The following is a 15,181-nucleotide window of genomic DNA, read 5'->3' as shown; positions in this document are numbered from 1 at the left end:
CATGAGGTCTTCCCTGGACACCTTTTCCCCAAACTTTAATCCCCTCCCTATGACAGTACTCCCTTTCCTGCTTTATTTATTTTTTTCTCATTAAGGACTTCCCACTAACCTGCCATATATATTCCTTATTCACTGTGTATTATAGGTTTCCTTCACTAGAATGTAAGTAAGCTCCATGAAGTCAAGGATAGATACAGGGATTTATCTATAGCACTTAGAGAAGTGTCTGGAGTATATTGTATGCTCAGTAAATGTTTTCTGAATGGATTATATTGAATTGTGTGCCAGATATTGACTAGATATTGGGGATATAAAAATAAAGTACAAAGTTCCTTCTGTTTAAAAGCATATAGTGTAATAGAAGAGACTCATACCTACAAAACTTAACTACAATTATTTTGCCCCCTGAAAGTGATGTTGATGGTAAAGGTAACCTAAGGATGCCCTCACAGAAGGTGTCATTGAACTGGAAATTTGATCCACATAAGAGACAAGGGGGAAGGGTGTTTCCAGGCAGAGGTAAAAACTCGAATGAAGTTGTAGAGCTTGATAATTTGGGCAATGGCTTGTAGTCCTGTTAACAACAGTATATGTTAATTAGAAGTAGAGGGAGCTAGGAGAATGGTTGGGACCAGGTTTGGGAAAGATAGAGGTATAGGTTGTCTAACTCTTGCCAGGACAGAGCAGTTGGATTTTTGAGGTTCAGTATGTGAAACTTAATGACAACTGGCTGCAGCACTAACATTTTAGTTTTGATTATTTTTTGAAGGTGACAGTGTGTTTCAATATAGATTGTTATAAACTAACTAAAAACTTGGTGTTTAGAATATTTCCTTTTAGAAACTATTTGAGAACTATGTGCAAAACACAGGTTGTCAGTAACAGTTCCATTTATAGAATTGAGGAATTAATATTTTGTTATAAGAATATGTACCATGGTGTGTAACTATCATATTTGTATTTAATCAGCTATTTATCATGGGTCAGGTTGCTAAACTTTACTTCCTACTGTGACACTGACACAAAGCTGGTGTTAAAATACATTTTAAAATAGTTTTGTTTATAATGAGGACACATGAAAAATAGTTTTACTTTTTAAAATTTTTAAAAAATTTTTATTTATTTTTAAAAATTTTGTTGGGGGGAGTTAATTAGGCATATTCATTTAATTTTTAATGGAGGTACTGGGAATTGAACCCAGGACCTCATGCATGCTAGGCATGCACTCTACCATTAAGCTATACCTTCCCCCCTCACTTTGAATTATTGGATTTTAGAAATTGGTAATCAAACTATATTTTAGGAGCTTTTTTTCTTTTCTTCATTTCAGTACAATTAGATTAAAAACTGAAATTGGTTTTTTAAAGCAAGCTCCTTTTAACCTTTGCCAAAAAAAGAAGGCTTATTTTTGTGTGTGTGTTTTAAAGTTCAAGCTTTTAACACTTAATTCATTAATATTAAAAGACTATTTGTCAGTTTATGGTTTTTGTCCTCTCTGGAGGAGATGTACCTTTCAAATAGAAACAAAATTACAGTGTCACAATAATTAATGTTGCTAAATAAGGTTCAAAAGATGTGTGTGTGCGTAAAGAAATTACCACAAAATTTTTGTTTGATTAAGCAGATTTACTTGGGGATTGTTAGAACTTTCCAGTCATGTAATTCTAAATGATTAGGTTAACATCACAATTAATCATGGCCAGTCAAAGTGAGGAGAGGCTTTTACCATCTTTCTTTTTCTACCTAAATGTCTTGATATTATTTCAAAGCAAAAGTGTAGCAGGACTGGATTATTCTTTATGCACTAATCCATTGGCTAGTATTCACTAGTATCACTTTATTGGTGTGAATTAGTGACATTGATCAGTTTTATAGTCATTTTTGGCATTTTTATGTTCATTGTTTTTACTTCATCGTTCCCTTTAAAAGATAGTCAAAGCTGTAAGTATACACATCGCATTTGAGTACATACACAGTTTTTGGCAGTACAAGTCACTTGACCCATCGCCATTTTTTTTTTCCTAAATGAGAATATAGTACAATGAACATTTTCAACTATTTTACCAAAACGTAAATTCGGTAGGTTGTTTATACTGGGTAAAGTATATCATGTGATATAGAGGATAGGATAACAGGACCTAGGACAGCAGTTTGTGAATCTTGGAGTGGGTAGATGCTGTACATTTAAGTAATACTTCCTGAAAAAGTGGATTAGTGACATTAGAAATGCTCAGTTGGCTAACATTATATTTTTATTAGCCAAATGAAACAGCTGACTTTTAAAGATATATTTATTATTCAGTAAGTATTTGTGGAGCTATCTGCCAGACATAGTGTTGAGTGTTCAAATTTGTAGTAAGGAAATGTGTATTTAATTTTGTTTTAGAGTTAAGAACAATTAATAACCCATTTAATATATATGTTTTTTTTAATTAAGGAATTGGATTTTGTGAAAAAAGGACAAAGAAGAATTTTCTGCAAGGATCGTATCTAAGTGCACTTTTTCCTGACACATCGTTTCTAGTAAGATGTTTTTCCTTTTTCTATGTTATGAAGTAAATAAACACAATGGAAATGTTTTTTAAAAAATAAGACAGCCTTGTGAGTTTGAATAGCAGTCATTTTGAAGTTCATGTTGGGGGTTAATGCAGATTAATTAAGGAAATTGGTAAAATCCAGTTGAAGTGCATCATGTCGTGTGGTGACAGTTTCTCACAAATTTTTTTTTGACGCTGCTGAGGTAATCCCGAACTTTTACATCTTTCCACTTCCATCTTCCATTTTAGCTACCCTTATTTGAAAAAAAAAAAAAAAGATCTACAGTAGCAGTGCATCTTTGCTGTGACAAATTGGAGGAAGACAGGGTTTGAGGATATGAGTTACATGTGATGTGGAGAGATTTTCAAATGAAAAACAAAGTGGACAAATCTAGCTATATTTCTTGAAAGGTGGAAGGGTCAAAAGAAATTAAGCAAAAACAAAAGAAATTAAGCAAATTTAAGACATATTTTTTAAAATGTGGACTTTTTTTGTGACTTTGAATTTATTGCCTTAAATCACAAGCCCACACTTGTGAAGCTCTGAAGTAGGCTATTTTGATTTAAAAACACATTAATATGTAGTCCTCCAAAAGCTTTCATGAGTGAAGCTTCACCTGAATTCTACCTTGTATTCAAAATGAAAAAGGAATGAATTTTATTAATACTAGAATAACTTAGAATAATGCAACTTTGAAAAATATTAGGGTGTAGTTTTTGGTGTGTATAGCAAGTTAACATTTTAAATATTAGATACAGTTGATCAAGCCTCATGATTATGTCAGTAAAAACTTGGGAAAGGTACTTAAAATATTTGTTGTTCTTGTTTTAAGAATAGTTTTGCTATTTAATGTAAGGTCTAAATTTTTCCTTGAATAATTAAATGGTAGAAAGAATTTAGTTTTATGAGCTTATTACAAAATGAGTTTTCCATTAAAATACTTTATTCTGATACCAGTTTTGTATGATCATATAGGTTTCTTGATAAACCTTGACTGAAAAACAGCCCATGTTATGATACCCTTTAGTTTGAGGAACTAGGGGAAAAGGTGTTGTTTTTCCAATTGAAAAGTATCCTTCAGTACAAAACTTGTATATGTACAAGAAGGATACACATTTTAAAATATAAACCTTGGTTAGTCTTCTGTAAATCTTTCAATGTTTATTTGGTTTTTTCTTTCTTCGTCTTTTTTATGTTTCTCATATATGTATTTTTTGCTCACTAACTACTCAAAACAGTGATTTGAGTTAAAGCACTATATAGGCATTTAGCAATTCTCATTTCATAGCTCAGGACCGGGTACCTTCTCTGAACCTCCATGATGGCTGTGGACATAACTTCAGCTGTTACGATATTTTGTTCACGTTTAAGCTTTAGGGTATCCTCTGTGATACTTCTCCACTAAGCTCCAGGGACATAGACAGCGTCTTATTCTTTATGACGGGTTTTGTATGGTTCTGAGGTTTGTGATTGAGTTAAGAGCTATGCTTAGGAATTACTCTGAATACTTAGATGGGAAATGCTCTTTCTTTTGAGTAGATTCAAATGAAGACTGAAGAACCTCAGATTTGGGATTTTCCATATAATTCTGCCGTAATTTGGAGTAGGAATTGGGAGGAGTTAGCACAGAGATTGGGCAAAATTTTCCTACCTTCTTTCTTTTCCTTCATGTCTTGAAACTGCTTTGGGCTCTTTTATTTTAGGTTGATGAATTTTTATATATGGTATTAGGTAAGAAATGAGATTTATTTCCTTGCATATAAAAATCAAATTGTTCAAGAATTATTTTTGAAAAGATTATACTTTCCCTTGTTGAATTCCCTTGACAACTTTGTTGAAAATCAATTGACATTATATGTGGGTCTATTTCAGTACTTTCTATTATGCTCTGTTGATCTATGTATCTGTCCTTATGGTAGTATTGTATTACATTGATGGCCATAGCTTTATGTAAGTCTTAAAATCAGGTAGTGTAAATCCTCCAACTTTGCTCTTCTCTTTCAAAGTTGTTTTTCTATTCTAGGTCCTTTCCATTTCTCTACATGTATTTTAGAATTGGCTTGTCAGTTTCTACAAAAAGCCTTAATGGAATTTTGATTATGAATACTTTTATCATAGAGGCTAATTTGGGGCAAGTTGATCTCTTGAGGATGTTGAGTCTTCTGATGTATGAACTTGGTATCTCTTTCCGTTTAAGTTGTCTTCAGTTTTTTTCAGCAATGTTTTTGTAGTTTCCAGTGTAAAGGTATTACACATATTTTGTTAAATTCATCTCTGTTTTCTATTTTTATGCTGTTGTAAGTGGCAACTTAAAATCAATTTCCAGTTGTTTGTTGTTAGTATATAGAAATATGATTAATTTTTGTATAAAACTTTCTAATTTATGATTCTGCTAAACTTATTCTAGTGGCAGTTTTGTATTTTCCTTAAAGTGTTCTGTGTAAGTTATCATCTTGTCTGTGAATAAAGACTGTTTTACTTCCTCTTTTTCAATTTTTATGTCTTTTACTTCTTTTGTTTGCTTGTACTGCCTAGTAGTCCTGACAGTGCAATGTTCAATAGATATGATGAGCTGATATTCTTGTCTTACTCCTGATCTTAGGTCAAACACATCCAGTCTTTTTAGTTTTTTAAGGAATCTCCATACTGTTTTCTATAATGGCTGCACCAAACTACATTCCCACCAACTACTAGTGTAGAGGGGTTCCCTTTTCTCCACACCCTCTCCAGCATTTATTGTTTGTGGATTTTTTAATAATGGCCATTCTGACTGGTGTGAGGTGATACCTCATTGTTGTTTTGATTTGCTTTTCTCCGATAATTAGTGGTAGAGCATTTTTTTTTTTACATGCCTGTTGGCCATTTGTATGTCTTCATTGGAGAAATGTTTGTTTAGGTCTTCTGTCAGTTTTTCTGATTGGGTTTTTTTTTTTTTGCTATTGAGTTTTATAAGCTGTTTGTGTATTCTGGAAATTAAGCCATTGTCAGTCACATTATTTGCAAATATTTTCTCCCATTCCGTAGGTTGTCTTTTCATTTTGTTTATAGTTTCCTTTGCTGTGCAAAAGCTTATAAGTTTAATTAGGTCCCATTTGTTTATTTTTGCTTGTATTTCTCTTGCCTTGGTCTACTGCCCTAGGAGAACATTGCTAAGATTTATATCAGAATGTTTTGCTGCCTGTGTTTTCTTCTAGGAGATTTATAGTGTCTTGTCTTATGTTTAAGTCTTTAAGTCATTTTGAGCTTATTTTTGTGTATGGTGTTGAGGGAGTGTTCCAACTTTATTAATTTACATGTGGCTGCCTAGCTTTCCCAACACCACTTGCCAGAGAGGCTGCCTTTTCTCCATTGTATATTCTTGCCTCCTTTGTCAGAGATTAATTGACCATAGCTGTGTAGGTTTATATTTGGCCTCTCTGTTCTGTTCCATTGATCCATATGTCTGTTTTTGTGCCAGTACTCCACTGTTTTGATTACTGTAGGTCTGTAGTATTGTCTGAAGATTGGGAAGGTTATTCTTCCAGCTTTGTTCTTTTTATTCAGTATTGCTCTGGCAACTCTGGGTCTTTTGTGATTCCATATACATTTTAGGATTATTTGTTGTAGTTCTGTGAAAAATGTCCTGAGTAATTTCATAGGAACTACATTAAATCCGTAGGTTGCTTTGGGTAGTATGGCCATGTTAACAGTATTAATTCTGCCGATCCAAGAGCATGGGATATATTTCCATTTCTTTAAATCGTCTTTAATTTCCTTAATCAGTGTTTTATAATTCTCCATGTATAAGTCTTTTACCTCATTGGTCAGGTTTATTCCTAAGTTTTTCTTTTTTTTTTTGATGTGATTTTAAAAGGGATTTTTTTTAACTTTCCTTTTCTGATATTTCATTGTTAGTGTAAAATACAACAGATTTCTGTATGTTAATTTTTTATTCTGCTACCTTGTTGAATTTGTTTATCAGCTCTAGTAGTTTTTGTGGGGAGTCTTTAGGGGTTTTTATGTATAGTATCATGTCAGCTGCATATAGTGACAATTTTACCTCTTTTCTTCCAATTTGGATCCCTTTTACTTTTTTCTTATCTGGTAGCTATGGCTGGGACATCAAGTACTATGTTGAATAGAAGTGGTGAGAGTTTCTAGCAGTCCCACTCCTGGGCATATATCTGGAGGAAACTCTAATTTGGAAAGATACATGTACCCCAATGTTCATAGCAGCACTATTTACAATAGCCAAGACATGGAAGCAACCTAAATGTCCATTGACAGATGACTGGATAAAGAAGTTGTGGTGTACACACACAAACAGAATGGAATACCACTCAACCATAAAAAAGAATAAAATAATGCCATTTGCAGCAACATGGATAGCCCTGAAGATCATCATACTGAGTGAAGTATGCTAGAAAGAGAAAGAAGAGTACCATATGATATCATGTACATGTGGAATCTAAAAAAAATGACACAAATGAACTTATTTGCAGAGCAGAAACAGACTCACAGACATAGAAAACAAACTTATGGTTACCAGACAGAAGGGTCGTGAGGAGGGATAAATAGGGAGTTTGGGATTTGCAGATACTAACTGCTACATATAAAATAGATAAACAACAAGGACCTACTGTATAGCAAAGGAAACTATAGTCAATATCTTGTAGTAGGCTATAATGAAAAGGAAGTTATATGTATGTACAACCGAATCACTATGCTGTACACTAGAAATTAACACAACATTGTAAACTGACTATACTTCAGATAAAAAAAACTAAGCCACAGCAGCATAAAATCCAGTCTTTTCCTGTTAGGTATGGTGTTACCTATAGGTTTTTCATAGATATCCTTTGTCAGATTGGGAAATTTCCCTTCTATTCATAGTCTGCTGAGAATTTTTTTCTTATCATCAGTGGGTGTTGAATTTCTATCAGACCCTTTTCTTGCAACTATTGAGATGATCGCATGTTCTTTTTCTCTTTTGTGTATAATGTAGTCAATTACATTAATTAATTTTTGAATATTGAAGCAATAAATCATGCATTTCTGAGATAATCCCCACTTGCTAGATTTATTTGCTAAAATTTAGTATTTTTTTTCATCTGTGTTCATAGTAAACATTGGTTTGTAGTTTTTTTAGTAATGTGTTTGTCTGATTTTTGTATCAGGATAATAGGGTGAGTTGGAAAGATTTCTTCTGGAAACATTTTCATACAGATGATGTTATTTCTTCTTTAAATGTTTGGTAGAATTCACCAATGAAAACCTCTGGGCTTGGAGTTTCTTTGTGGGGAGCTTTTAAACTATGAATTCAATTTATTTGATTGATATTAAGCTACTCAGATCTATATTCTTTTTGAATAAGCTTTAGTTGTGTCTTTTAAGGAATTTGTCTGTTTATGTAAATTGTCTAATTTATTGGCATGAAGTTACAAATTATGTTCCTTTATTCTGTTAGTGTTTGAAGGATCTATGCTCATATCCTCTCTTTCATTCTAATATTTCAGGCCTTTTTCTGAAGGAACAGTTAGTATTTAAAATTTTTCTGTCTGCATCCCATATATGTTGTTATGTTGCATATTTGTTTACATGCAGTTCAAAGAATGTTTAAGTTCCTTTGTGATTTTTTTCAACCTATATAATTTCCAAATAATGATAATAATAATAATAGTAATAATAGTAATAGTAATAATAATAATAATAATAATAATAAATTTGGTTAATTTTCCAGATACCCTTTTCTAGTAGGCTTTTAATTTAATTCTGTTGTGGTCTAAGAACATACTTTGTGTATTTATTCTAGACTGTGAAATGTTGTCTGTGTGAATGTTTTAGGTGCCCTTAAGAATATGTATTCTATGTTGTTGAGTGGGGCTTTTCTAAAAATATTCATTAGGTCACATTGGTTGATAGTGTTCTTCAAGATTTATCCCTTCTGATTTTCTATTTGTTACAGTAATTACTGAGAGAGGAGCCTGGAAATCTTCAACTTTAATTGTGGATTTGTCTGTTTTTTCTTTCACTTACTAGTTCATGTATTTTGAAGCTCTAATAAAGGTGCATGCATGTCTAGTTTTTTAGGTACCCTTAATGAATTGGGTCCTCTTTCCCTCTTTATTTCTGGTAATATGTTGTGAAGTTGTTTCTGAAATAGGTTGTATAGTTTCTGACAGAAAGTGTGCCATTATTCTTATTTTGTCTCATATGCAGATTTCCTATTTTCTTTGATCTCTCAAGTCATAAGACTTTTTTGATGACATGATTATGATGTCATTTGTGTAAGATGTGCCTTAGTATGATTTTCTTTGAGAAAATTCTGCTTAGAATTTATATATATATATGTATATATGTTTTTTAAACCAAATTTAGAGACATACTAGCCACTAGTTCTTCAAATATCTCACTTACCCCAAGTGGTTTTTTCAAGGGAAAGGAATTTCAGTTATACATTCGATATTGTCTCTCTTGGCACTTATACCCTTCTTTTTTGTTTTTTGTTTTTTTTTTCCTGTTTTGTATTTTGAAGGTTAATGTTATGTCTCCAAGTTCACTGATTTTTTTTTTGCAATATATAATCTATTCTTAATACCATCCAGTATGTTTTTATTTCTGATAATTTTTCATCTCTGAAAGTTTTCTTTCATTTCTCTCATCATGTTCTTATTTACCTTTACCTTTTCTAACATGAAGAGCTTATTTATAATCATTGTTTTAATGCCTTCATCTGTTAATTCCATTAACTTTATCATTCCTGGGTCTCTTTATATTGATCAACTGTCAACTCTTATTATTATGGGCCACATTTTCCCACTTCTTTTCATTTCATGTAATTTTGTTTGGATGCTGGACATTGTTCTGGGAAGACATTTTTCGTGTTTTTTTTTATAGTGTTGAACTTTGTTTTTATATACATATAAGTTTCTTGGTATCAACTGAATCCTTTTGAGGCTTTTTTTTTAAAGCTTAGTCAGCATTGGTTTAGAGCCACCATTCTTGTGGGTTAGTCATCCATTAAGGTTGTACTTTTATGAGGGTTATAATCCTTCTTGAGCATTATTCTTAATTCAGTGTAATCCCAATGGATATTATAAAATTATTTTTTTAGTTTTTCAGTTTTTGTTTTGTGTTTTAAAGGAAATTTTATGGCCCAAGAATAGTTAAAGTAATATCAAAGAAGTTCAAATCAGAAGGTTTTCTCTACTCACAGGATGTATATCTACAATAATTACTTCCATGAAGAAATGCCACAAGAATAAACAAAAGAAAAAAAGAGCCTGGAAGAGGGACAGTGTATACATGGACACTTGCTTTATCACAAAACTGGCACTTTAGAGTAGCAGGGAGAGAATTATTCCATAAGTAATACTGGAACAATTGATGATCCATAAAAAAATGACTCATGCTCCATCTATATGCAGAAATCAATTGAAGATTGATTTGTACATCTCAGCATGAAAGGCAAAACTATAAAACTTCAGAAGCTAATGTAGGGAGAACATGTTCGTGATCAATGAACAAAGATTCTTAAAAAGAAAATTTAAAAATACAAACAACTGATATAAATAAAGCAGTTGATAAATTTGATTACCTTAAAATTAAGAAATTTTGTTCTTGAAAGTCGCCATTAGAATAGACAGGCAAGCTAGAATGGTAGAAGTTATTTACAACAGATGTAGTGGACAAAAACTATGTATCAGGATATTCAAAGCCCTTCTACAAATCGGTGTGACAGAGACAAATAATCCAAGAGAAAATGGGTAAGAGTCACTTCCTAAAAGTGACATAAAGTCATTTCCTAAAAGAAATCCAAATATTCAAGAAATATGTGAAAAAGTTGCTTAATCTCATTAGTAATCCGGGAAATATAAATTAAAACTGCAAAGAGGCTCCATTATAAACCACTAGAGTGGTTAAAATTAAAAAAGACTGACAGTACAAGTTTTGGAGAGGATGTTAAGTTATGGCAGCTCAGTAAACGCTGCTGGTAGGAATGTATCTTGTTACAACCGTTTAAGGAAAGAATTTGTTATTTGCTTACCCTGTAACCCAGTAATTGCTTTCCATGGGTATACCCGTGAGAGTAATGAACGAACATGTGTATCAAGAGATGTGAACATGTGTATCAAGAGATGTGTTGATAACCTTGGTGGAAGTAGTATTTTAGTAGCTCAAACTCAGTACAATGTTCATCAACAGTTGACTGAATAAAATAGTGACATATTTATACAGCAATAAAAATGGATGAACTATAGCTATACTACATAAGTGAGTATCACAAATATCATTCTCAGAAGGAGCCAGGACTAGACACATGCACCCCAGTGTTCACATTAGCACTATTTACAATAGCCAAGACATGGAAACAACTTAAATGTCCATTGGCAGATAAATGGATAAAGATGTGAGATATATATATATATATAGATATATACACACACACATACACACACGCACACATACACAGACATATACATACACACATACAATCAAATACTACTCAGCCATAAAAAGGAAGGAAGTAATGCCATTTGCTTCCTTGGATGGACCTAGAGATTATCATATTAAGTGAAGTAAGTCAGACAGAGAAAGAAAAATATCACACAGTGTCGCTTACATGTGGAATTAAAAAAATAAATGCAAATTTTATTTACAAACCAGAAATGGATTCATGGAAATAGAAAACAAACTATGATAACCAGAGGAGAAAGGTGGGGGAGGGATAAAGAGTTTGGGATTAACAGATACTCGGTTCTATATATAAAATTGATAAACAACAAGGTCCTACTGTATAGCACAGGAAACTATATTCACTTTCTTGTAATGAGCCGTAATGGAAAAGAAACTGAAAAAATACATATGTATGTATGTATATGTATAACTGAATCGCTTTGCTGTACACCTGAAACTAACATTGTAAATTGATTATGCTTCAATAAAAAATAAGAATTAATAAGAAAAAAAGAAGCCAGAAACAAAAGAATCCATAATTTGTAATTCTATTAATGCAAAGTAAAATTGAAACACACAAAAACAAAACATGGAAAATCTATCCTTTTTATGTTTGTATACATTATATATTAACACCAAGTATGCCAGTTCCTAATTCCATTGCATGCCTACCCACATTTCTATATTCCTTTTCACATTTGTTTAGAAATCTTCTGATTCTGAATATAGTGGTATACACCCAATCATGTTTATCTTTATAAATAAAAGTTAGACCTAGAGCACCATTTATATACAGGTTTGACTGAGGTGACTGGAGGTTTAAAGTTGTTAATATATTTAGTATTTCAATTATAACATAGAGAATGAAAATGGTTTCTAGTAGTGATAATTCAGCTTTATATAGGATGTAATTATTGGCAAAGCATTTTTTCCAGAAATCATTATGATAACCTGAAAAATACTTGGGATAGGTATAAGAATCTACATTTTTAAAATGAGGGGGTGAAAATATTGAAAGTAAGTTGGTGGTGGTGAAGGACTAGAATCTCCTTTTCATTTTCACACTTTGCTTTGCTGTGTCCTTTGTTTCTCTTGTGTATCCCATGTGAAGATAGGGACATGAGATTGATCTTATTTTATGTAGGTATAATTAATCTGGGAATGAAAGGTCATGTATGGATGGGCTTTAGTGTTAATATGGTCAGTTTACAAAGTCTCCTTTCTAATAATAATTTTAATAATATTGTGCCTCTCTCAGAGGAGCCCAAGGTGCCCTCTGGTTACAGCCTCATAATTTCCTGCAAGAGTTTGAGCTGTGTATTTTTTTTTTTTTTTTTTGAGGTATGTTCTTGCTCCACTTTGTAGGACTGATATGAGATAGTGAAGAAGTGAGTTGCTGAAAATTACATGACAGTTCATTGGTATATCTAGAAATAAAATACAAATTTCATAGACTAGTCATTCTGGTAAAAATTTTAAAGTTACAGCTTCTTTTTAGTCAGTAGTTTGGATTATTTATCATGACTAATAATTTGCATCATTTTGAAATAAATTTGTCTTGCGTTAAGGAAACACGATTTTAAAAAAAGCTTCGAACTCTCTGTATGCTTAAATGAAGAGAGTGATATTGACCTTAAAAATTACTTCTAGTTTCTGTCAAATTTAGTTAATGTATAATTTTTAGTACCATATGTGTTGTTTAAAAAAGGTATATATTTCTGTAATGGGTATAGAGTGTAATAGGAATAGATTATTAACATTTTACCCCTAAGCTCCTCATTTTTTAGCATTCAGCTTTAAAATGTTTTTAATCTGAAAATATAGGGTTTAAGCATACAAAAATATATTAACTTGCTATTAGGGGATCCAAATTAACATAGAAAGATACCATTTTAGATTTTTAGATGATTTCTCTTCTCCCTCCAATCTGTTTATGTTTTGCTGTATTAACGATTTTGCCTAAAACATCTGAAATAAACTCATTGTGATAAGTGATAGTTTGGTGTTATGATTTTAGGCATTCAGTATCTTAGTTGTCCTAACCTTTCTAAGAAGCAGTTGTTTGGAGGTGTCATAGCCAGGCCACAGGTGACCTTTGCAAAGTTAGAAAAAGGCTCTTCTAATTTTTACGCGGATGCTGCCCTCTGTTAAGATGTGCAAGTTGCTGCCTCCACTGTTGTTTACAGTGGCCTAGAGTCATAATGATTTCTTTCCTTTCTTTTAGTAGCTTTATAGCATTTGAATTGTTTTGCAGGCCAGAATATCTGTCATGAGACCCACAAATTCTTTAATCAGTCCTTTTTGTAATTAGTAAGGGATTATTTCCTCAATGCTATCTGTATTTTATACTTTTATTGACCTTATTTGAATCAGGTATTAATAGTTTTAAATTTTACACAGCCTAATATAAGTCAGAGCTTTATAAAGTTACATATAAATGTTTGTAGAGCATGTTCTGCCATTATAAAAGTTATATAGTACAGAAAACTACATTTTCAAGTAATACAAGTGTATGAGCTTTATATTCAAAGTAAAGTTTTGTTGAATCGTATCTTTACTAATATCCATCATTAGGTTCATACAACATATTGTATTTTGAAAGTGTGTAATTAGATACAGCATGTACAGTTCTGGCTGAAATGGAAAGCTTTAGTCATTTTCCATAAAACAATAGTTAAATGATAGTCTTAATTTAGAATTTGAATTTCTGCCTAGATTTAATTGTAAACAGTAATGAAAACATCCCAATTTTAGAGGCAAGAAAAATGTTCTTATATTAAAAGTAACAGATAATTCTGTAAGAGCAAAAAACCTCTAATTGCACTGAAAATTACAGTAAGATAGTCTCCCTCAGGTTTGGGTGACTAAGAGAAAGAGTGGTTTTTTGTTTGTATATTTTATAAGGGGATTTAGGACATTGTGTGTGTGCGCATGCATGCACATAGTATAGTTGCATTGCCTACTATTGAAATTGGTATTAAAATTATTTGATACTGCTTGATTCTGATTTTTGAAGCTCTTTTAGCATGCTGGATAGCTACTAGGGTTTCTTGCTTATTTAGATCAATTTTTTCCCCTTATAGTAGATAAAAATTATAAGACCCAAGGCATTCATATTTAAGTGCAATAGACTTACAATTATTCTTTTTAAACTATCATTCTACATTTTTGAAGTCAAGAATCATATAGAATGATAGCAGTGAAATCCGTAAGTGAAATTTAGAAGGCAGTTCTATTTACAATAGCATCACCTGAATAACATACTTAGGAATAAATTTAACAAAATAAATGTAATACCTGTACACTGAAAACTAGAAAACATTGTTGAACGAAATTAAAACAGACCTAAATAAATACAAAGATATACCGCGTTTATGGATTGGAAGACTTAATATTATTAAAATTGCAATACTCCCCAGACAGATTCATTGCAACCACATCAGAATCTTAGCTGGCTACTTTTGCAGGAATTGACAAACAGATTATAAAATTCACATGGAAATTCAGGATATCCAGAAGAGCCAAAAAATAATCTTTAAACATAATGAAGTTGGAAGATTCCCTCTTCCTGATCTCAAAACTTGGTACAACGCCATAGTAATCAAGTCATTGTGCTACTAGTGTAGGGCTAAACATACAGATTAATGGAGTAGAATTGAGAGTCCAGAAATAAACACTTATGGTCAATTGATTTTGACAAGGGTGCCAAGACCATTCACAGGGGGAAAAGAGAGCCTTTTTAACAAATGATGCTAGGACATCTTGGTATCCACATGTAAAAGAATGAAGTTGGTTACTTGCTTTATACTGTATACAAAAATTGGCTCAGAATGGATCAAAGACTTAAATGTAAGAGGCAAAACAATATAAATTTAAATTTTGTGACCTTGAATTAGGCAGTGCTTTCTTAGATACGACACCAAAATTGCAAGCAAAGAAGAAATAGATATATTCGACTTCATCAAAATTGAAAACTTTATGCTTCCAGGGACGTTATCAAGATAATGAAAAAACAGCCTGATGAATGGGAGAATATATTTGCAAATCATGTATCTAATAAGGGTCTAGTATCTGGAATATATAAATAACTCTTACAAGTTAACAATGAAAAGACAAACCAGTTTACAAAAGGGTTTGAAATATGCATTTCTCCAAAGAAGATACACAAATGGCCAGGAGGCTCTTGAAAAGATGCTTTCTATCATTA

At 32.0% G+C, this 15,181-nt stretch overlaps 1 protein-coding gene across 6 annotated transcripts in view; it reads left to right on the top strand.

Moving 5' to 3' along the window:
* MEF2A (myocyte enhancer factor 2A) overlaps nucleotides 1-15,181 on the top strand; it is a 124,268-nt gene that overhangs the window by 25,556 nt on the left and 83,531 nt on the right. For all 6 annotated transcript variants that reach the window (XM_031440477.2, XM_010985329.3, XM_064480532.1 and 3 more), the window contains exon 2: nucleotides 2,438-2,523. The gene's annotated coding sequence lies outside the window, so the exon portion shown is untranslated. The remainder of the gene's footprint in view (nucleotides 1-2,437; nucleotides 2,524-15,181) is intronic.

This window comes from Camelus dromedarius, chromosome 29 (genome assembly GCF_036321535.1).
Source record: "Camelus dromedarius isolate mCamDro1 chromosome 29, mCamDro1.pat, whole genome shotgun sequence".
Classification (NCBI taxonomy): Eukaryota; Metazoa; Chordata; class Mammalia; order Artiodactyla; family Camelidae; genus Camelus; species Camelus dromedarius.
The sequence above is the reverse complement of the archived record's forward strand: the minus strand, read 5'-3'. Positions and strand labels throughout refer to the sequence as shown.